General features: G+C 38.5%; 1 protein-coding gene across 3 annotated transcripts in view; it reads right to left on the reverse strand.

Annotated features, from left to right (window-relative positions):
• Nucleotides 1–22,891, reverse strand: part of Rab27b (RAB27B, member RAS oncogene family) — a 147,743-nt gene that overhangs the window by 20,679 nt on the left and 104,173 nt on the right. For 2 of the 3 annotated variants that reach the window (XM_036204783.1, XM_036204782.1), the window contains one exon: nucleotides 1,451–1,557. The exons of the other annotated variant lie outside the window; for it this stretch is intronic. The gene's annotated coding sequence lies outside the window, so the exon portion shown is untranslated. The remainder of the gene's footprint in view (nucleotides 1–1,450; nucleotides 1,558–22,891) is intronic. 3 annotated transcript variants of the gene reach the window in all.

The following is a 22,891-nucleotide window of genomic DNA, read 5'->3' on the forward strand; positions in this document are numbered from 1 at the left end:
TAACAATGAAACCTAAAAGGATATACCTCACAATGGAGCTTCTTGTAGAGCTTGGGTGCACTTAAAATGTGAGAATGAAGGCAGGGGGATCTAGGGATGTAGCTCAACTGGTCCAGTGCTTGCCTGAGATGAATGGGTTCACTCTCAAGCCCTGCATAAAACTGGCTGCAATCATACACGCTTGTAATCCCAGCACTGGGAAGGATCACAAGTTCAAAACCATCTTAGGCCATGGAGTGAGTTTGGGGCCAGCCTGGAATATAAAAGACCATGTCTCTAAAAAACAAAATGAGTTTAAGGTAAAATCTCACAAAAACCAAACAAGAAAATTACAACATAGATTTCCAGACGAGACCATGATTGGCGAATGAATGGAATCAACATTGTGCTTGTCATCCAAAGCAGTAGCCTTTACGGACTATGGTATTCAGTGGATCTTAGAGAAAGATTAACTAGCATGCAATCTTACAGCACAGCAAGGATCCAGACTAGGTGAGAACCAGGGAACCACTGCATGGGAGCTTACTTCCCATTTATACTCCGAAGCTCTTAAACACTTGCCAACTACATGACGTAACATGTGTTCCTGACTGGTAGCCAATATATACTTTGTTCATTGTATACATCCTGCCTGGGGCAATACTAGGACTGCCTCCAAATCAAGATCTAATCCAGAGTGAGCAGTACTGGCTACCAGGGAAGAGTTTTACTGTGGCCCACATTGCCTCTGCTCTATAAATGAAGAGTGTTGTACTCACTGTGGCACTGGACACAAATACCATATACAATGACTACAAAGCCTGGCACTATGGAAAACATTTATTTAGTATTTCCAATGTGCTCTTTGACCTATTAACATAAGAATTACAAGTTTCATTTTTAAGTTTCTCTTGATAAATATTAAAATTCTGTTCTCTTGCGCGTCTATTTATATATACATTTATATCTATACCTTTAAAATTTATTTGGTTTGCTTCTCTTTTTATTACCACATTACTTTCTGAGTCCTAAAATGATTGATATAGATTTTTTTTTCCTGTCAGGTAAACACAGCAGCACAAAGAAAAATAAAGCCTTGGTAAGATATCCTTTTCCAAGAATTGGGATAGAAATTTATCTGGAAAGGATCAAAAGCTGACATGTTTTAACAACATTGTTTTTCTGTACGAACATGGGTAATCTTGCCATTTCTTGTTTCTACTGGTCTAAAAAGGGCAAAAAGCCAGAAGACTGTACTGTTTTCCAGATCACGTCTGATTCTTGGTTTTTATCACAGTGTCACAGCTGTGCCACAGAGCCAGGGGAACAGAGAGAGCCAGGATATGGGGTGCTGTGTTCAGAGCCCTTCAAGGGACAGCAAGAGGAAGGAAGAGGAGGGGAAAGATCTAAAACGCATCACTCCCACCACTTCTACCATGTCTGAAAGCCAGCAGTAAAAGGAAATAATTACCTGGACCTCAGTGTTCAGATGTAAAGACACACTGGAGAGGACGATAGACTTGCAGGACGGACTACTGATTTCCAGCTGAGCCAAATGCCAAGACTTTTCCTCATTTACTATAATAAGAAATGGAGTACCGGCAGATAAGATAGTCTTCCCCCCTTGTCAAGGAAACATTTTCCCAACAAACAGACCACTACAGAAAACCAAACCAATCGAAATGCAGCTGTGGAGCCCAATCCCATTGGCTATAATCAACAAAAGACTCCTGTACCTAAGGCTCAGGGAACATTGTAGAGGAGCAACATTGCAGAGGAGGAGGCAGAAAGAATGTAAGAGCCAAGGATCAGGGCATTTGATGTGAGACTGTGTCTTGTGGTAACATCAGAAGCCACACCCACAAAGTCTCACGGACATGACTGCCCAAATGTGAGCTGAACAAGGATGACATCAATGAATATGCCAAATGAGACTGGGAAATCCCACGAGGCTTCAACCCCTTTCATAAATTTGTATTGCATTCATATATGCATTTGTATATACATATATTCCTAACTATAGCCCAGGAAGTCCATATAATGTTACTTGAACATATGTTTTCAAGGCTGTTTGGCACCTACAATTGGTGTACTCTTCCCTAGAGGGCATCACCTATGGCTGGATGCAGAGCCCAGGACAATGGTACAACAAAAGTGCTCAAAGAATATTTGTTGAAAAAATAAATATATTTGCATTCCTCCAATCTAAAGCAAAATTTCATGACTAGTTTTGTGAGTAATTGATAAACATGAGTTCCTTCTAAAATTCATCACATGGATTCCTGTCTCTCTGTGAGACAGGCATTTAGATTAATGGTCATTGTGGGACTTTGCAGTTAGAGACTTCTGCCTTTGCTTCTCAAGTGCAAGAGTTAAAGAAATATGAACCTGGATCTTAGGGCCAAAGAGCACTTACTGCTTCTATCAGAGTTTAGACTCCAGGACCCACATCAACAAGCTAACCATAACCCCAAGAGAGCTGTCACTGTTTCTGGCCTCTGGGAACACACACACACACACACACACACACACACACACACACACACACACACAATCAAAATCTTCACTTTAGAAAGAGTCTAAAATTCCCTTTGGCTCTTAAAATCTTTTCATCTCCCTTTTTTTCCTGTAGGGTTTCCTATGACCTTAGGGGAGATGATTGATGGAGACACCCCATTTAGAACTGAGTGTTCTCAGGTCTCTTTGCACATTATCTAGCCATGACTCTCAGCATGTGTTCCCAGCCATTCCAGGGGGAAGCTTCCTTGATGACAATTCTTCCCTCAATTGAATATTGTATCTTAAAGAACTATTTTTAGATACTTGGAAGATAAATTCTCAAAGTACTACATGTTTTAAAGATACAATTTGTGCTCACACAGAACCTATGGAGTTGGCCTAAAATAAGCTGGGGCTTGGAGAAAGGGATCCTCCAGGAAAGCATTTCTTTGTTTGTCTAAAACACACTCTCAGGGAACTCTTGTCTGCACAGTTCTGAGGACAAATCATTTAGCACTTACGCACTGGCACCTCTTGTTAGCACAGTGCTAAGAATAGGGAGTTACAGTGACCAGAATCAGGGGTAATATATGGATGGGTAAGTTTATTGGCCACCAAATAACAGTCTCAAGAATGCTCTGTCAAGCTGTGACCTTGTGACTTGAACTTATTCCATTAATCAAGAACAATTGAATACTCTCAAGGTGCTTTGGAAATTCAAAACCAGTAAGCAAATAAAGCATGCATGATATCATTTACACTCAATATAGATCATTTTTCAAAATACTCTTTCTTTAGTAATCTATATTTGATTGGCTGTGTGGGGCTCCACCAGATCTATGTTAGCTTGTGAAGCTTCCCTAGACCATGCTTCACTTCCTGAATGTTAGTCAAAGAGGGCTTCCAACTAACTGATCTTGAAGCATTTATTTCCAGAGCTACTTTGTGTCCAGAATGTCAGTGTCAAATTATGTATGACTGAAAAACTTCTAGCCTATGAATGAATGGAACAGAAATATGCTTTGAAGGAGAAGTCCCTTCTAGAAGCTACATTTTATTTAGTGGATTCTACAGCATTATTTTAATGCTAGCAAGGTTTATCACAATTCATTTTCATTTCAGATGAAAAACTACTTAGGATTAATGAATGTGAGCTTATACCAAAGGTTCATAAACTATATGTCTCTGTCAACTTAAATAAACCTTACTCTAACAGGAGTGAATTTTTCTCTTTGAAAAAACTAAATGGATGTATTTTATTTTATCTGAGATCAAGGGTTATAATTTAGTAAACTAATAATTCATTGAGCTCCAAAACTTGGCTTATGCTTGCAATAAAGGCTAGAAATTCCAAGAGAGAGGCTTAACAAGCACACATTTATATTGTCATGTTATTGTTTGTACATACTAAACTCATTTGTAAATCAATTTTTTTTAACTCTGTAAATTATTTTTTTCCCTTATGTACCCTTTTATTTTGGTTTAGCTTTATAGTATTGTGTTGGTTAAGTGCCAATTTAAAACAAACTAGGCTAGAGTCATTCAAGAAGAGAAAACTGATAACAGAATTGCCTCTATTAGACTGCAGGCAAATCTGTGGAGCACTTTCTCGATTAATGATTAATATTGGATGACCCAACCCATTGTGGAAGATGTTACCCCTGGTCAGATGGTCCTAGATGGTATGAGGATGCAAGATGAGCAAGACGTGGACAGCAAACAAGTAAGCAGTGTTCCTTCATGGTCTCTGCATAAGTTTCTGCCTCTAGGTTCCAGCCTTGAGCTCCTGCCCTGACTTCCCTACATGATGGGCTTGGAAATACAAGATAAAATAAACTTTCCTACCCAAGCTGATTTCATTCATGGTGTTCATCAAAACAACAGAAAGGACATGCTTTGAAATCATATACACTTACTGTCTTGGGGTTTCTATTGCAATGGAGAGACACCATGGCCACGGCAATTCTTATAAAGGGAAGCATTTTATTGGGGCTGGCTTATAGTTCAGTGGTTTAGTCCACTATCATCATGGTAGGAAGCATGGCAGTGTGCAGGCAGGAATGGTGCAAGAGAGGCAGCTGAGAGTTCTATATCAGGATCAGCAAGCAGCAGGAAGAGACAGTGAGACACTTGGCCTGGCTTGAGCATCTGAAACCTCAAAGCCAAACTTCCAAGAAGGCCACACCTACTCCAACAAGGCCACACCTCCCAATATTGCCACTCTCCATGAGCCTTCGGGGGCCATTTTCATCCAAACCACCATACTTATAGTAAATAATAAGTATGTATTTATTGATTTTATAATTTAAATTTAAGAGATTATAAAAATACTGAAATCATCAGTAAGGTAGAGATGAAGGCAAATATCAATTTGTTCATTTCTCAATGTTTCATTTTAATCACACTTGGATCATTTTTAGAAGAATATTTATTATTGCATTTTCACTCATTTTAACTTATAAGTAAAAGAAAATTGCCATTATTAGGTAGTTTTTATCTGATGTAATTTCTTATTTTGGACTATGAACAGATCTAGTAATAAAAAGGAAACTTGGTAGGGACATACACAAATGTTCATAAAATAACTATTCTTGGTAATTCCGAACAGGAAGCAAACAAATTGGTCCCCTATTGGGTGTGTACATGCAATGTGGTATGTCCATGATGAAAGGTAATTTATTCAGAAGAAGGGAATGGGGTATGTATACATGCCATATCACACAGAAAAGTTAAAAATCTTTGGTGAAAGAAGCTACAAGCAAAAGACTACATAGTTTACAATTCTGTTTATATGAAAGCTCCTGAAAAGGAAAATTCATAGAGATAGTTTATCAGGAACTAGGGAAAGGAAAAACTGAGTGATGGCTATTAGGTATGAACTTCAGTGAAATTTCCTGGATTTAGAACGTGACATTGGAATAACTTCATGAATATACTGAAACCATTGAATTGAATGCTTCAAAAGGCTTATTCTGTTGTATATATCTCAATAAAACCATTTATTAGAAGCCCAGTAGGGTAAATGCTATTTTATTTTTCAAGTAATTTTTGACCTAGCTAAATTTATGGATCTTTGCTTACAATGCAATAACTTGCTAGTAATTTTCATGCATATTCAAAGAAAAATACACACCCCAAACCCAATGCAAATGGCCTGAGTAGTGTGTATGCACTCTCTATAAGATTATCACAAATAAAATGGTTTCTTATTCATAAAAACAGTTTTTTATTTGGCATGAACTTCACAAGCAATCTTCTGTGCAAGTATACACAGGAATCAGGACACTGAGTGAGAGTCAGAGACAGAGATGAAGGGTTGGTGTCTCACCATGGTGGAGTGACCCTGGAAAGCAACCTGAACATAGACTCCATCCAGTGTGTTCCTAGTGAGTCTGACCATCAGTATCCTCTGTGGAGTTCAGATTCCAACATCCACACCTCTCTGTGCTGATCAGAACCTCTGTAAGCTGACTCTGGAGCACATAGGTTAATACTCTGCTAAGGCAAGACAAAGCTGCAGCCAAGATGGAGCCATCTTTCCTTATCAGTGTGGTTCACCTTGAGTCATGTGTAGAAGTGACAGAAAAAATTGAAACCCCATGATTCCTTCTGGCAGTTGAAAACCCATGTCTCCTTCAGGCCACCCAGCCGGTGTCAAAAAACCACAGGAAAGAAAAAGGAATCTGTTTATCTAACTTGATCCTGTTATGGTCTAAACCAACTTCCTCTAGTTGATTGTGAGCCTCCAATCTTGGCACACAAGCAGTGACCGATGGCTTCTTCTGATGGGAACTCTTGTTTCCATTCCCTCAACATGGGGCCTTGCGATGCAGAGTTGTTCTCAGATAGTCTAAGCTTTGTTTCCATGGAAAGCAAGAGCCAGCTTCTGAGACACCATAACCACTCATTCACAATACATGTACAGCAGCTGTCACATAAACGTCTCAATTTAACCAAGCAAGCCTCTAGGACTTTTGAAACATCTAGAATATTGGCCTGGGAAAGCTTTTTTTGGCTTGCTTGGTTAGTGGGCTGCACGACTCATTTATTCTAAAGAAATATTTTAAGGAAAAAAAGGAAGAAAAAAACTTTACTGGGTTCTTTAAATGTGGACTTCAGGTAGAGACAAGAAAAAAAAAAATAAAAAGGAGTAAATCTCTTGGAAATCTACAAAGGATCTATCCCATATATTCCTTTCAAGACTGAAAAATGCTAGTGGTAGTGTGAGAGGATTGATTAATCACTGCAGAAGCAATAGGATGTATGTACAGAGCCAGAGCCTCCCCAAGTCAGTCTCATACCAGAAAATGGGATTCCCAACTTAATGGCTTGCTGATTTGCCTGTTTGAGAAAACCCTCCTGCCCAATGCATAAGGCCCAGCCTCACCCCCCACAGTGCAAATAGATTTGAATTCTGGTAAGGAAATACCACCCACTGTGAACTAGATGATCCAACTTTCTTTGCTGCTGAGTCATATCATAAATGAAAAGATATTAAATTTATATTGTAAAGTGGAGCTTCTAAGAATATCATTAATCGAAAAAAAAAGATACAGCTTCAAATTAAAGTTATCTTTTTGTTTTGAAATAGTTATTTCTTGGTACTGAGGACTGAACTCTGGCTTCATGAATGCTGAGCAAGTGCTCCACCAGGGTGTCCCAACGTCAGTCATACATGCTTTGTTTTTCAATTGACAAAAATTGCACGAAATTATTATGTGTAACAAATTTTGAAATATGTGCACTTTGTGAAATGGCTAAATGTAGTTAATTAACATGCGTTGACTCATGTAATTATCTTTATGTTTCTAATGAGAATATTTTAAATTCACTTTTAGTGATATTAAAGATATAGTTCGTTGTGGGGCTAGAGTGATGGATGGCACAGTGGTTAAGATCGCTAGCTCCTTTTCCAGCAAACTCAGGTTTAGTTCCTAGCATCCACATGGCAGCTCACAAGTGTGTGTAATTCCAGTCCAAGGGATCGTATGCCCTTTTCTGACTTCCTTTCACACAAGGAAAGCACATAGTACACAGACATACATGCAGACAAAACACTCACACATGTAAAATAAACATTTAAAAATATATAAAATATATTTTATTTTAACATAGAAACCATGTTAAGCAATAGTTTTCTTAAGCTTCTCTCTTAAAATGTTGTATACTATGACCAAAATCTTCCCAGTCCCCTCCTTCTACATGTCTGTTTATTAAGAACCTTTACTAACTCCTCAAATATTAATGTAATAATGTTGAAAATTAGGCTCATTTGCTATTAGGCTGCTGCATTGAGGGAGTCATATAGGCTTCTGCTTTGCTTAATTATCTGCAAAAAGTCATCATAATCAATATATCTACCACAAGCTTTGCCTCTGCAATGTGACACAGCCTAATGAGATAGCTTCTCTGGATTCATGGACAGATAGCTACAAAAATAAGATAAATGTTATGTTATTAAAATTTTCACATTCAAAAGTAATTTTAGATAGCTCATGTAACCATGGCATTTTAAGAATAAGAAAGATAAAAATTCCCAGAATGATTCAGGAAGATAATATTTGCTGGTTATTGTTCTAGCTTATATTTCATAAGCATCTTGTGAGTAGTGAGCACTGGAGTGGAGAGAGTCCATCCACAGGGACTGAAGTCACCAGCATAGAAAATGCTTATCTCACGGTGACTCTATATGGTCTGTAGATCTTAGGTTAAAGGAAATTTTGGGGTCTGGATTTTATTTTTGCAATACCTATGGTCTAACGGTGAAGAGAAAGTGGTGACGATTACTGCACACACCTCTTGATCCTAACTTGGGTGAGGAGAATCCGTGTGTCAGAGATTTTATTTGGAATATATTCTATTCTACTTCAGAAAATTTATCGTTCTGAGACTGATCGGAATCCAAAGGAGAGAAACCCTCCTTGGGGGGCGGGGGTGGGGCAGAATGAATGCTTTCTCAGTAACTGAGAGGACAGCTGGAGTTTGAGGAGGGAAAGGGGGAAAAGCAAGTTGGGATGAGTCTTGTGGTGGGATGTAGCCCCAGTGTGGGAGACTTGGTTTCCAAGTACAAAGTGTTCTGGTGGCCAGGGTAGATGAAGTTGGCTATCCAGAGTTAAGGGTTGACTGGATTGCTTTAGTATGAGGCAGGCATTAGAGTGTCTATCTCTGGGTTTAGAAGTATGATTAGAGACATTTCTGCCCACACGGTGAATTACTTAGGCCTTTGTTCTAAAGCTATTTATCTGCAGTTGTGGGTATGTAAATACCTGCCTGAATATTCAGGCACTCTGTTCTGTTTTGTTTTGTTTTCAACTCTCATTGTCCCAAGAAATTGAGAGCCATAGGAATTTTAGAGAATAAGCCTAATATAATTAAGATAAAAGACTCATAAAATCAATAATCAGTGCAGATTTGATAATATTTTTAAACTAAAATAAAGCCAGCAAATATCTCAGAACAAAGGTGATATGGAAATCCCCAAGAAAAGACATGAGCTGTGTTTTAAACAGTTGCTTTGGCTTCTACATAGGAAAGCACAAGATGATTTCAGCCATTCAGGGCACTGCTGGAGCTCTGACTGGAGACAATTGTCTACTAATTACTAAGAATCATGCTACTAAGACCATGCTTACTTCTTAGCAGTAACCCAGTCAACTAATGATTGCTTAAATTCACCTACCACTTTCCTGTATGCATTTGTAATACAATCTTGACCACCATTCAGCCCCCAGTTGCTCCTAACTGTCATTAGTGCCCAGAAACACAACTCTGATGGACTGTTGGGATGCTTGGTACATTTTAAAGTTCAGTTGGAACAGAGCATAAAGTAGTTTCATGGTTTCTCATTCAGAACCTGGCAGGGTTCTGATGTCCTAACAAGACAGCATGGTTCTCAGCGCTACCGCTACCACATTCTTTAACTTTGGAGCTGGTAAATAGTTCGTTGGCCAACGACAGTTTTGGCTGGCAGATGTTGTGAAATGTTTTAAGGTGTCTGTGGTGCAGCTGTAACACCAATGTTCAGTGAGTGTCTATGACTTCCAGTTTAGTTGCAAATCTCTTAGCTTCTGCTTTATCCTCTCCTTTCCCTGGCATCACAAATTCCACACAACAGCCACACCAGAGGACCAAGAAACTAACTCTTGGGATCAACTCCGGCAACAACATGAACTAGATAGACACTGCTCCCAAGACCCCTTCACCAGGAATTATTCTTCAGCTGTCAAAACCAAAATCATCTGATGGTCTTCAGCCAGCGTGGCTCAGGGACACTGTAGTCTGGCTTTCTAACTGAAAGTGGAATAATGTTAATTTGCAGGGAAATAATGCACCCTGTTCATCTGCAGATGATAGGGGCTAGCAATAGAAAACAGATCCTCTGTTATCTTTGTATTCCAGGAAAAGAGAAGAAAGAGGCATGGTGAGAGAGACCTCATTCCCAATCTACCCTTCCTGCACAGCATCATTTCCTCCCCGGAAGGGAAGCATTTCCCGTCCCTGAGTTCCTTTCGGTGGTCTTTGTTTGGAAACCAGTCGTTTCTCCTCATCTCAGAGTACAGGCCTGAAATGAACTCAAATTCCCTTCTATTAGTTCTCAATCCCAGGGTATTAGTTTTCACGTGATGAGTAGCAGGGTGTGGGTCTGGGTAGTACACTCTGCTGAAATTACACTTATAAAAAGTTTCCTAGTGGAATACTGAGTTGTATTTTTGCTTAATTCTTCCTAAAACTAAAGAAGTGTGTTTAAATTAGAAATATATTCTCTTCACTGCTCAGATATGTCACACTTCTTCTTGAAAAAGAATCCAAAATCAGAAAGAACAAAACCAGGAGCTAAAGTTTAGCTAAATGGAAGAGTGTTACATAACAGTTCTTAAAGAAATCGGGGCTGGAGAGATGGCGCAGTGGTTAAGAGGACTTGATGCTCTTCCAGAGGACCTGGGTTTGGTTCAGTTTCCAACACCACACGGGTGCTCACAATTGCAATTCCAGGGGACCTGCAACCTTTTTCTTTCCCACTGAAGGCATCAGGCATGCACATAGCATACTTAGATACATCCAGGCAAAACACTCACAAATACAACATTAAATCAATTTCATCTTTAATTTAAAAAAAGAGAAGCTCTCATGGACCTACAAGACAGCCAAGTATTAAAAGTGCTTGATTTCAATCCCTAGGTCCCTTGAGGGTAAGCAGAGAACAGATTCCCTCAAGTTGTCTTCTGACCCCCCCACACAGAGAGAGAGAGAGAGAGAGAGAGAGAGAGAGAGATCAAGTCAATAATAAATAAATGCAAACAAAGTGATTTTTTTTTTAAAAAATAAGCTTTGTCTGTGTTCTGCAATTGATCCTTCTCATTTCCATAAAAGGCTGATGTGTTAATTTCTGAGACTTTTAAGGAAAACAATAGATAAACGTAGCACTTTAAGTCAGACCCTGAAAGGTTAATGTTAATGGTTGGGGAGCAATTGCCATAGGTTGTCACCAAGAGTGGACTTCCTACAGCGACACAGTCCATTTGACCCACAGTCTGCATCTCAAAGAAGTTCTTGGCTCTCAGCAGGAATGATCTTCCCATGCACTTTGCATTTTCATGAGGAAAAATTCACCTCTTCTTTTTCCTACCCTACTTTATCAGTTTCTAGTAACCTTAACTGTGTGTGGGAAGTTCCTTCCAGACAGAAGCATGGTCTGGCTGCCGGAAGTAGTCCCAGTAGATGACATTATCCCAAAGGAGACACTGTTGGCTTTGAAGACTGAAGACATGCATATTAAATTTCGGAGGTATAGATTTCAAGTGCATAAACTAGGAGAAGAGAAATGTTATACATTTCTCTGTGTGTTTCTGTGGACACAATAAAGTAAACATAGCATCATGTGTGACTAATGGAGATTTATATTTTAAAATAAGCTTGTCACTTCCCTTCTTGGATAATTAGTCACTCAGCAGTTAGCTATCTAGTTTATATTAAAAATAAAAGGCTAACATTAAGTAAAAGTGGGGGCACAATAGTGCACACCTTAAAGTCTTCAAACACGATCTGAAGGAGATGATTTTCTCTAGTGTCTAAAACAGAAACTAGTTTTATAAATTCAATTGAAAATAAAGTGTTTGGGGGAAATCACAAATGTCAGCAAATAATACACTGTATCTCACAGAAGATATGAGATTTTCATGAACAACACAAATGAATAAATTACAAGGACTAGTGATGAAGACAGAGGTAAAACATTTTTTTTTTCAAGCAAACAGCACCGACTGGGATAAGCAGGCCTTGACTGTAAAAGATGAACATGGTCCTTCGGCATGCAGATGCAAGCCCACCTACACATGCATGTGATTGCACACATGTTCATGCATGCAAAATACACAGACACCTGAACTTGCACATGTGTGCACACAGCAGAGCACATTGAAACACTACCAGGCTTCTGATGCAATTCCTAAAACCTAGTCGACATTTTATTTGATATTTTCTGTTGGGAAAGTTTGTGGAATAATTCAGAAATATACTTAACTTACAACTCAAATTTTATAAAATATAAACTGGAATTTTTTTTCTACATTTGATTCAAACCAGAAGAGTGAAATATCTTCTTTTTCTTGATTTTTTTTTTTTTTGAGGCATGATCTACCTATGTAGCACAGACTAGCCTTAATATTATAACCCCCCTGCCTTGGCTCCCTGGGTGCTGGTATTACGGGATTACAGGCATATGCCATCACTATCAGCTGAGATATGCTGTCTTTTGTTTGATGGGGCACTGTGCAGGTCATTCCTAGGTCTCCTCATCTCGAATTAAAGTGGTATCATAAATGAACAGAAGAGGACAAACTTGACAGATGTCCATGTTAGGTGCAGTGACAGGTTGGGCCAACATCCCACCATCCTGCTGAAGTGAAGCTAGCCCACTTGGAGCTTCCAGAGTTCAGCATCAGCTGTGATAGTGGATGCTTCAAAGGAAAGATAAAAGAGCTGCCCAGTGACACTTCCTTACGGACCTTTCTTATCCCTCTGCCTTTGATAAAAACAAGCATATTGAACAGTCATGGAATTGTTCTGTGTAACACATCAAAGCCAAAAAAGAAGAAATAAAGAAAAAAAGTAGAAAAGGGAGGAGGGTTAGTTTTAAAACATTTAAAAACAATTGCTATGAGGTTTTAATTGACAAAGCAGGCATGGTTGCTTGGGCCTGTAAACTCAGCAATCAGGAAGCTGAGGCAAGAGGATTGCCATCAGTTCAAGGTCAGCCTGAGCTAAATAGCAAGATCCATGTCAACCCATATCTGGGTTGCATTGTGAGATATTGTCTCAAAAAACCAAAAGGAAAAAATAAGAAAGTACATAAATTTAACTCTGGGGGGTGGGAATGGGTGGGGTGTGTGATCAGGACAAGATTCCACAATCCATTCCAGCACAGCTCCATTCATAAAGCAAGGGCCTGGGGTCTGCAGAAGGCTCTGCTGTTGAAAGTGCTTGTTGAGTGCTCGGAACTCCTGTTATGAGACTAATAACCACCTGTAACTCCAGCTCCAGGGCCTCTAATGTTCTCTTCTGGCCTCCTTGGCACCTGCATGTACTCAGAACACAACACAACACACACACACACACACACACACACACACACACACACACACACGGGGCAGGGCATCACAGACACACAATACACATAAATAAAATAAATCTTTAAAAGTAAATAAATAAAGCAAAGATGATATGCTCCTAGATTCACTCACCTCACAAACATACATTGAGCACCTACTGTACAGAGAATATGCCATTTATCTGTGGCCCAAATGAAATGATTTAAACGTTCCAATCCACTGGTCTCTGCCATCACCCACCTCAATAGCTAAAAGCTGCTAAACCTCACAAGCCACAAGGTCACTCAGCACAGATGTCACATGCAGGTCTTCTGTTACCAGTGTCCACGTTCATTCTCAGAGGGGTTCTCATGGATAAAATGCATGGTCCTTGCAACCAACAAGAGCCTTAATTTGTCCTCTTCCCATTAAAATGAAAACCGACCAGAACCAAAATATCTGTCTGGCCTGTGATCTGACTTCAGTAAGTTTCCTGCTAATTTTCTGCACCTACTTTCCTAGGTTCCGTAAAGGAGATGAGTCCTAGCCTGTCTCATGGTCTTAATGCTGCCGGTTACCCTATATTATGCTTAACATCTCTGCATTTTCACAGTTGTCTACTAATTATCATTCAGTTCCCAGCTTCAATAGTTCTTCCTCAGAGGGATCTAATGGACATCCATCTACATCTAAAACTGGCTCTACATTCACTTGCTAAGGCTTTGTTCTGCTTCAGTTAGAACATAGTCCCAGTACCTAGCCAATAGCTTTCACCTTATTTATTATCGCTTCCCTTCACATGTAGAGCTTGAACTCAGGGAGGAGAGAATCCCCACTTATCCTGTTTGCTTTTGGAGCCTAGACCAAAACAGGTGCTCAACTAATGTCTGGTGAACATATGTAATGCTAATTCTGATTTGTATAATAAATCTATAGGTCCCTAGAGAGCTTCATCTCAGTAACTAAAATTGAAACTTTTGCATGAGAAAAAGTATCTTTTGCCCTCAAAGTGACCTTATGTATAAACTCACAGAAGAAACCAATGTAACAACCCATCACAAGGCTTCCCTGTAGATGAATCCTCCATAATGAAGGACCCTGAGTGAGCACACAGATTATACTTTTGCTTCCTTAGTTTTCAGGACCTTACCAAGCAACAATATGTGTTGGGAATGGTGGAATGGCAGGATGCTTGGGAGGTTTGCATGCTTCAGAGTAAAGAGAAACACTACCTCCAAAACTCTTCTGTCTATATGGAAAGCTGTTGATGAAGCAACCATTTATGTCGGGCATCAAATTTTGATGGCCAATAATGCAAGTAATCCACATTTCAAATGCAATCAAGAGTGTTGCCTCATGTGTATAAGAATGGCAAGCATTTGAAGAAATCTCAGTGAAACCATCTTAAACTGTGTTACATATATTGGAGGAGTTGTTATCATGGTTTTTGCATTGGACTTGACCCTTCAACAGATGATAAACTAATTTCTCTCTAAGAGACTGAATTCGTGGCCAGATTTCAACTACATTGAATTGCTGTGACCCACATTATAAAGATCTTATAATAGGTTTGGTTCTTAATTCACATGATTTACGATCCAATCACCATGTATTTTTAAATGAAGGTAGCTATGTGATGAAGGCTTGCTGAAAGAAATCTCTTATTTTTAAACCATATTCTCATCTCTTAGCACTTTCTTAAATTAGCCTCTGTGGACAGTTTTTTAAATATACTGGAAGACTTGCCTGGCCCTTAGCATCTGTCCAGCTACTCAGCCTGAAGTCCTCGTGAAATATGTTGATTAGAGAAAGTCATTCAACTCTCTGCCTCCCATAATCACCCAAATCCTTTGAGGCAATAGGACTCAGTAGTGTTCCTAGTAACAAGAGACACAAACTATCTGTTTACTAGGGAGTGCAAAACAGGAAAGGACTGGAATGGGGCAGCTCACATCAGTGAATTTCTCAGTGATAGAGTACAAGAGAAACTAGCAATAATTAGAATAAGGGTGATGGACAGAGGGAGGGCCACTTAAGAAACTGTAAGAGGATTTCCAAAGTGAAGCTCCCATCTCTCCTCCCACATAATTTTGTTTTAAGCTGACTGTAGGGCTCCGTTGTGATAAATTCCAACTATTTGTATGGTAGCTGGTCTCAACCCTCTTTGCTGAGCTCTTCAGAGTCTAAATGGGATTGTGAATAACCTTCTCTTAACTGGTGTCAGCTAACTGAATCTATTACAATCTGCACTTTTACCAATAGACAAGTCTAAAACGAGATGCAGTGAAGTGATGGGGGGGGGCAAAGTGTGATTATCAAAGCACTCAGCTAGAATTTATTAAAACACAAGCCTCACTGGGTTCCACATGTAAAAGAAGTCACAAGCAGAAAGCCACAGAGCAAAATCTACAAGAAATAAAAGCCAGCTGAAGAAAGAGGGGGAAAATGAAATGAAAGCCTTGGGGTGGGGGTGGGTGATACTCAAAGGTCTGAGCTAAAGAAAAGGTGGGCAGTTAAGAGTCCTGACGAGGATGATACATATTCCTCCAAGAGTCTGTGAGATCTAATCTTTTGACCAAAGGAAGGTGGAGCAACAAAAAACAGCATGAGGATGTACTGGAGGTTAAGGCACACTTGATCCTCACACTTTCTGAAAAAGACAGAAGTTAGAGATTCAAAGCACCAAGAAGTCAACCGACTTTGCAGCTCTCTGCTCTCACGGATTTTACAATTTTTGCCTTTGCTGCTGTCACAGCATTATTCTTTGGCTTCTGGGCTCACCCTCAATCCTTAATTACTAGAATCATTCAAATTGTGGTTTCATGTGTTCTGGTAAAAGCCAGTCCACAGATTGCCACAGATTGCCAGGCATCCAAAACTTTCTCTGTTTGATGATGTTCCTGGAGCCTTCACTATATACCCATCTGTGTTTTGGTAAATGCTGAGATTTTTAAAAATTCAGTTGACCTCCTCAAGATGCTTTCCAGGTGAACAAAGACTGTTGAAATCAAAAGAAATCAAGATCAAATTTTGGCCTCACAGTCCCCGAACACTTGTGCCATCAATAACATGGTACTCACTTTGCTAAATGACCCCGACCACACCAAAGGCTCCGTTTTCAAAGACTGTATCAAAATAGTCCAATAAGTTGAATACACATTTACTGAACATCAATTATTTGCAAGAGGATTTCAGAATTGCTGTAAATATGGAGACAAATGAACCCAGCTAAGTCAGTTTCTTCTCTCCTCTCTGAATTTATGACTCAAGTTCAATGGAAGACATCATTGTCAGGAAATGACCCTGAAACAGATATTCACACTGTGTTCTGTGCGGAAACTCCCATGGTTTTGTGGTTTGTATCTACACCACACATGTCAAAAGAAAAAAAAGAACACATCCGTCAAGGAAGAGAACAAAGATACTGGGAAAAGGCAGGAACAAGATATCGATGCCTCATGTTTGCATTTAGTTCCTTATTTCACTCTCACATCGTGTTAAGGGTGTGACACTCACAGTTTGAAGAGCATGGCAAACTTAATTAGCAAAAGAACCGATTTCCTTTCCCGAAACCACAACTTGTAACAGTTCTGTCCTTTCAACTCTTTGTCATTAGCTTTTCATGCTCAGGTGATCCAGGGCAGGTGAACCAACAAACGTAAAATCCAGTTCCACCTCATAAAGGCTTAAACAAAAATAGAAGACACTTGAGCCAGAGTTTGACTTGTTTGGTTTGTATGGCTGATTCTTTCTAGAAGGCATCTTGTCCACCAGGCCTCAGCCGAGACAGAGAAACCACTGTGCTCACTCCCCACATTAAAAGTTGGAGTCTGGGAATTCGATTCAGAAAGGAGGAATTTCAAAGTTACAACAGATTTAGATGTATTTTGTAAAGACTTTGGGTTCAGATTGTGGTTTGAATCATAGCTTGCCTAATTACCAGCTACTGGAACAATTTCTTCAGCCTGGGTCTTAGATCCCTTTGTAAATAGGGATGGATAGGGAAAAACCCCACCAGTGAAGTGAGACCCAGTAGATGGTGAGAAATTCAGTAGGTAGAAGTGAGTTCTTTGTATGAAATACTCCAACTATTTCTTTGCAATCTCTGTACTTTTTGGTACAAAAATTGGTATAAGTTTCATAACAGCAAATAATCAGTAATAATCGTTCCCATTTTATACATTAGACTTAAATGAGGATGATCAATAAAGAACTCTCATGTTAGTCAAGTGTACATCTCAGAAATACTTGCAGAATGTTCACATCCTAGGGAAGAAAGCTTAATTTTGAGTGATTGCTAAAATATATTAGTAAAAATTGATATGTGTTGTTTGTTAAAACTCACTGAATCAGAAACATAAAATGGATATGTTTATGTGTGGGTGTTGAGTGTGTGTGCACAGGTGTAAAGTGCTTCTCAGTTAAAGACCCTCAATGATTTTAAAAGAATTGTGCAAAATTCTAGCCTTCAGAGAGTCTGATGAAATGGGTCTGGGGTGTGTGTAGACTTGTAAACTATCCCAGGTGACCTAATGCAGTGGACACATTAAAAAGTCAAGATAAAACAATGTTATTAGTAATTTAAGGATGTCAGATTTAGCAATTAAGGTTCAGAAAATCCAGTTACATTTGGATATTAGATAAAACACCAATTAATTTGTAGTATAAGTATGTCCCGATTGAATTGCATGGCCTATATTTCATTTGACAGCTCCAGATAGCTTGCTAATTCTTGTACAAAACAAGAGGAACAGATGCATCTGTGCCATCTAGGAACGACCACTTCTTGCTGGGTAATTATTCTGCATTTTGACTTCTGAACCACAGAAAATGATACACATTTTAAAATGAATATTATTGTGAACTTAAGTAATTTCTAGCAGAAACTAAAATTTGATGTATGAAGATAAAACTAAATCATGATACAAAACCCCAACATGGAATGGAGGGGACCTCATAGGCTCACACTTAGATGGAACGCTACAAGCAGTCAATAACTGCTGAGAGAGGGAGTCAGTTTTCCCCAGTGATGGAGCCCTGTAATTGGCTATCCAGCATCAAGTTGTCATCCCTAGAAACATATACATCCAGGAAACACTGACCGGACTCAACAGGTGGTATTCACATATTATTTGTTTATATGTATATATAACAACAAAAATTAAAGAAGAAGGGGGCATGAGCATGGGAGGAGGGGCCATAGAAAGGGTAGGAGAGGGAGGTGGAAATGATGTAATTGTACATATATAACTACATTATTATATACATGTGTGTATATATATGTATATATATATTCTTTTATTCTTGAACTTAAAATATAATTACATCATTTCCCTCTTCCCTCTTCAAATCTTCCCATATACCCCACCTTCTTTTCTTTCAAGTTCAGAGCCTCTTTTTTCATTAATTATTATTATGTGCACATGTGTATGTGTATGTAATATATACATACGCATAAACATATAGTACCAATACAACCTCTTCAGTCTGTGTAATGTTACTTATATGCATGTTTTTCAGGGCTGACCATTTGGTATTAGATAACCAATTGGCATACTCTTCTCAGGGAAAGACTATTTCTCACTCAGCATTCCTTAGTTGCTGGTAGTCTTTCGTGTGTAAGTCTGAGGCCTTGTGGTCTTCCCACTGTTCCACTTTAGTATGTCTATCTCTGTAACAGATGGAGTGCGGTAGAGAAAAAACACAACCAATCAAATTACAGAGTTGTCATTCTATTTTAGCTAAATGGAAAAAGAAAAAACTAACAGGAATGATTTAAATACTTGAATTTATTGTACCCTGCTTTTGCAGTGTCGTATGTAAACAGAATTAGTACTGATAATCACTTGTTGAGTTGCCAGAGTGCAGTAAAAATTAATATTAACAACCTCTCATTGAATTGTTATTATGCTTGTCACTTTACATATATTAATTCATTTAATTCTCACAAGAATCAAGGGGGGGGGGTTGCAAATTAAAGGACTGAAACTCAAAAAGGTAAGCATTTTGCTTCAAGACCACACAGCTCAAGTCAGGCCTGGAATTTGAATCCAGGTCTGTCAGAGTCTCCAGCCTGTTCCTTTCAAATACAACTCAGCATGTTATAACCTTTCAGAACACATGTTCCTTAAACATCAGAATACTAGGCATGAAGTTCAATAAAGAGAGAAAAATGATGAATGAGTGGCTTCACATTCCAGCATCACTTCCCTTGCTGTGTAACATGACATGTAAGCAAAGTAACCTTCTCTCCCTCCCTCCCTCCTTTCTTCCCTCCCTTCCTCTTTTGTTCCTTCCTTTTTAAGTAAGTTCACAAGTATACACTGTACACTGCCCGTGCACCAGGAAAACTGCATATATAAACAGCATTTATGCAAATGTGACCATATTTGATCGGGAGTTCACCTTTGAGAAAGTTCTCCCAATTTTCCCGGTAGAGAGACTGACCCTGGCTCATTCATTTGGACATGGTACAAAAGGAAATAATCTACAAGTTTGTTAATTATCCTTCAGATACAAACATGGCTAGTAGTTTTTGTGGTATTATGTAACTTTGATAAATTATGGAGGATTTAATGACTGAGATTCAACTTCTACCCTGAGCCTACCTTAGCAAATTATTATTTTAAAAATATGAGTCAATATTTGCCAGAGGGGAAAAATGCCACATAGTTTATCAAACCAGCATTATTTTCATAGCTTATCAAAAATAGGAACATGTTAGAGGTTGCTTAGTTTTCTGCTGTGAATAGTTCTATAAAGATTTCTCTCAAATCTACTGTCTGCATCCCATATTCCAATGGTTTGTCTTCTACAGTGTATAATCTCTAGACCTCAAGGGTCTGTCTTCTACAGTGAATATTCTCTACATCCCACAGTCTGTTTTTATCTACAGAGTTGAGAGTTATAGGAAATGAAAAGAAAACATCACCTCTCAAATATGGCCATTGAAAACCAATACTGAAGGGTGACTTTACCAAGAAGGGACCCATTGGCTCTCCAATGGCTGTCAGAATTCTGACAAGTAACACATCATGAGTGGATACTTAGACAGGGGACCAGCCTGTCACAGCCCTATCTAGCTTCTGTGAACCAAAGGAGAACACAGTAAGATTAAAGCAATCTTGACTACCCCATGGTCAAGTTGTGAACTTTTCAACATTACACACCAACACTTCAGATAAAGCAGTATCATGATTCTTAATTCAGGCCTTTTAAGAACTGTGTCTGGAAAAAAAGTTGTCAAGCCACACCCTTGAGGTTCTGTATGCCTAGCAGTGGTTCCATGTGTCAGAGCAGCCATGATTACTTCAGTTTTTCTGATCATTCCTTATCACACTGAGTATTTTCTTTAAAAGAACAATGTTAAAAATATGGATAGCATTCTTGTCTAAGGTTGTATGTAAAAATCAGTGCGTATAGCTCCTTCCACTTGCCACCATATCATATTTTCTCTGTGATTCATACATATTTAGTTCATTGGATATTTTTTAGAATGCCTTATATTCTGGTAAGGTACAGTCTGTACTGAATTCATGTTAGTTTCAATAAATTAAATTGTATTATTTCAATGTAATTGTATTGACTATATTTGATTGAATCAAGTTTTTGTTAATTTTTGGACATTTTAAAAAGTAGGGTGTTGGGTTGCTAATAAGTTTCATGACCATGATAGTTTGAAGTTTTCCCTCATTGTTATGAAGCCCTCATTCTCCACATTAAATAAGCCCAACAGATCAACATTCTGTTTTCACTTTATGTCTTAAAGGCTTCTTATCCAAATATTAGAGAAAGATAGGTTTATCTATTTATGAACAACTTCCATGAATTTTCTCCATTTCATATTACATTGAGATGAAAGCATGTTTAATACATAAAAATCTAAAAATGGTTAATAATTCAAGCATCTATTTTTATTTTTGCCTAAAATAGTTGGTTTAATAATTACACTTGGGAAATCTGGGCAAATTAAGCTCAGAAATTCTGGCAATTCATCAAAAATACATGCAGGAAGACTTAAATGAATTAATAAGCCTTGGTTCTATCATATTTTTCCTTAACTTTTCATATTATTTGAGCTTATTATTTTTACTTTCCTACCCATTATGCCAGAGACTTCTTAGAATTGATGCTAGAGTAAGTAAATAAATATAAATAAATAAAAATAAACTTTTATAAATAAAAATGGATAAGGGTTTTCAAAGGGAAATTTTCAAGTATAGCTAGCCCCAGAATTAACAAGATATTTTTGATTAACACCAATTTCCTCAGTGGATTGTCTGTAGTGAGTTGGAGACTTTATCCTATCTTACTTTTCATAGTAGCCGGGAGGACTCTATTCTACAGGCTAATGCAGCTGTCTTCTGCCTACAGTGGTATTAGATGTTAGGAAAGAAGAGAGGGCTCAGTGGTTAAGAGCCCTGGCTGCTATTCAAGAAGACAAACAGGGGTTTAATTCCCAGTACCCATATGACTGCTCATAACCATCTACAATAACTCCAATTCCAAGGAGTCCAGTGCCTTCTTCCGGTCTCCATGGGCACCAGGAATGCGAGTTGTATATGTACATGAATGCAGGCAAATTACTCATACAAATTTTAAAAAGATAGAAAAAACCCCACCCCATTCAAACATGTCTACCCTTCCAGTTTTCCTTAGAACAGAGTACTTCTATGATGAGAGTTATTTCTCCCAGGGCCCTTTGGATTATATATATATATATATAATGTGTGACAGAACTTTATGCCTATGTCAGTGCTCCAGAGCTTTTGAACCTTGCAAAAAAAAATGGCTTTTCATGACAAGAAAACAGTGTCAGTGCCACAGCCTCTCTTACTGTTAATAAGAGTTATAGCAAGTCCATTTCCATTTCATTTGCAAAACTGTAATTAGAGGCATTGCTCTTTGTAGGCTTAAAATTACCTGGAATACAACAAAAACAACTCGCTAAAAACAAACAAACAAACAAAAAACCAAAAAAAAACCTATATTCTTTGTTAATATGATATTCTTTGTTTAATATGATAAGTATGGCCAACTGTGTGTGCCTTAACAGAGAGCTCATCAGAGTTCAGGCTTTTGCCCACACATACTAACCATCAAAATTTCCCCAATGAAACCATTTTTTACTCTCTGCTTCTGGATGATATGGATTCAGTCCATGCTTGATTTCCTTCTTCTTTTAGGTAGCTGGCTCAATTTTTATTTCTAAACGGTTGCAAATCCTCTCAGGGGAGGAAGCAGAGGCAGTTGAGTCTTGGTACTCAAGGTGGTCAGGTTCTATCAACACACACGTTGCTGTGAACCTCTGCTCAATCACTCTTACCCTGTGTTTCTGTTTACAGATACTTTGTTGAATGTATATTATTGATTTACTTAGATTGTACTCTGGTTATCTGCTTTATATCCTATCCTGAATGAAGTTTGTCCACCATATGCATTTTCTCTCAAAGACACATTACTGCTTTCTTGAGCATTAGACAGTATTTCATAACTGCTTGATGGCTACTTTAAACAGGAAAGCTATTGTCTCAAAACATCCAATTCTGGACTTATGTTCAATAGTCCTTGGAAGATATGTCTTTATGGTAGGAGAGCTAACACACAACAGGGCTGGCAGGATGGTTCAGTGGGTAAAGGTACTTGCTCTGTTATCTTGGGAACTGACTTAAATGCCTGGAAACCATAGAAATGTGAAAGAAGAAAATGGACTGCACAAAGTTATCCTTTGATCTCCACATGTATACTGTGACATAGTAACCTATGTACACACACAAATAAATAAATATATAAAGAGAGAGAGAGAAGAAAGAAAGAGAGTGAGAAAG

The sequence above is a fragment of the Onychomys torridus genome, chromosome 13 (assembly GCF_903995425.1).
Source record: "Onychomys torridus chromosome 13, mOncTor1.1, whole genome shotgun sequence".
Classification (NCBI taxonomy): domain Eukaryota; kingdom Metazoa; phylum Chordata; class Mammalia; order Rodentia; family Cricetidae; genus Onychomys; species Onychomys torridus.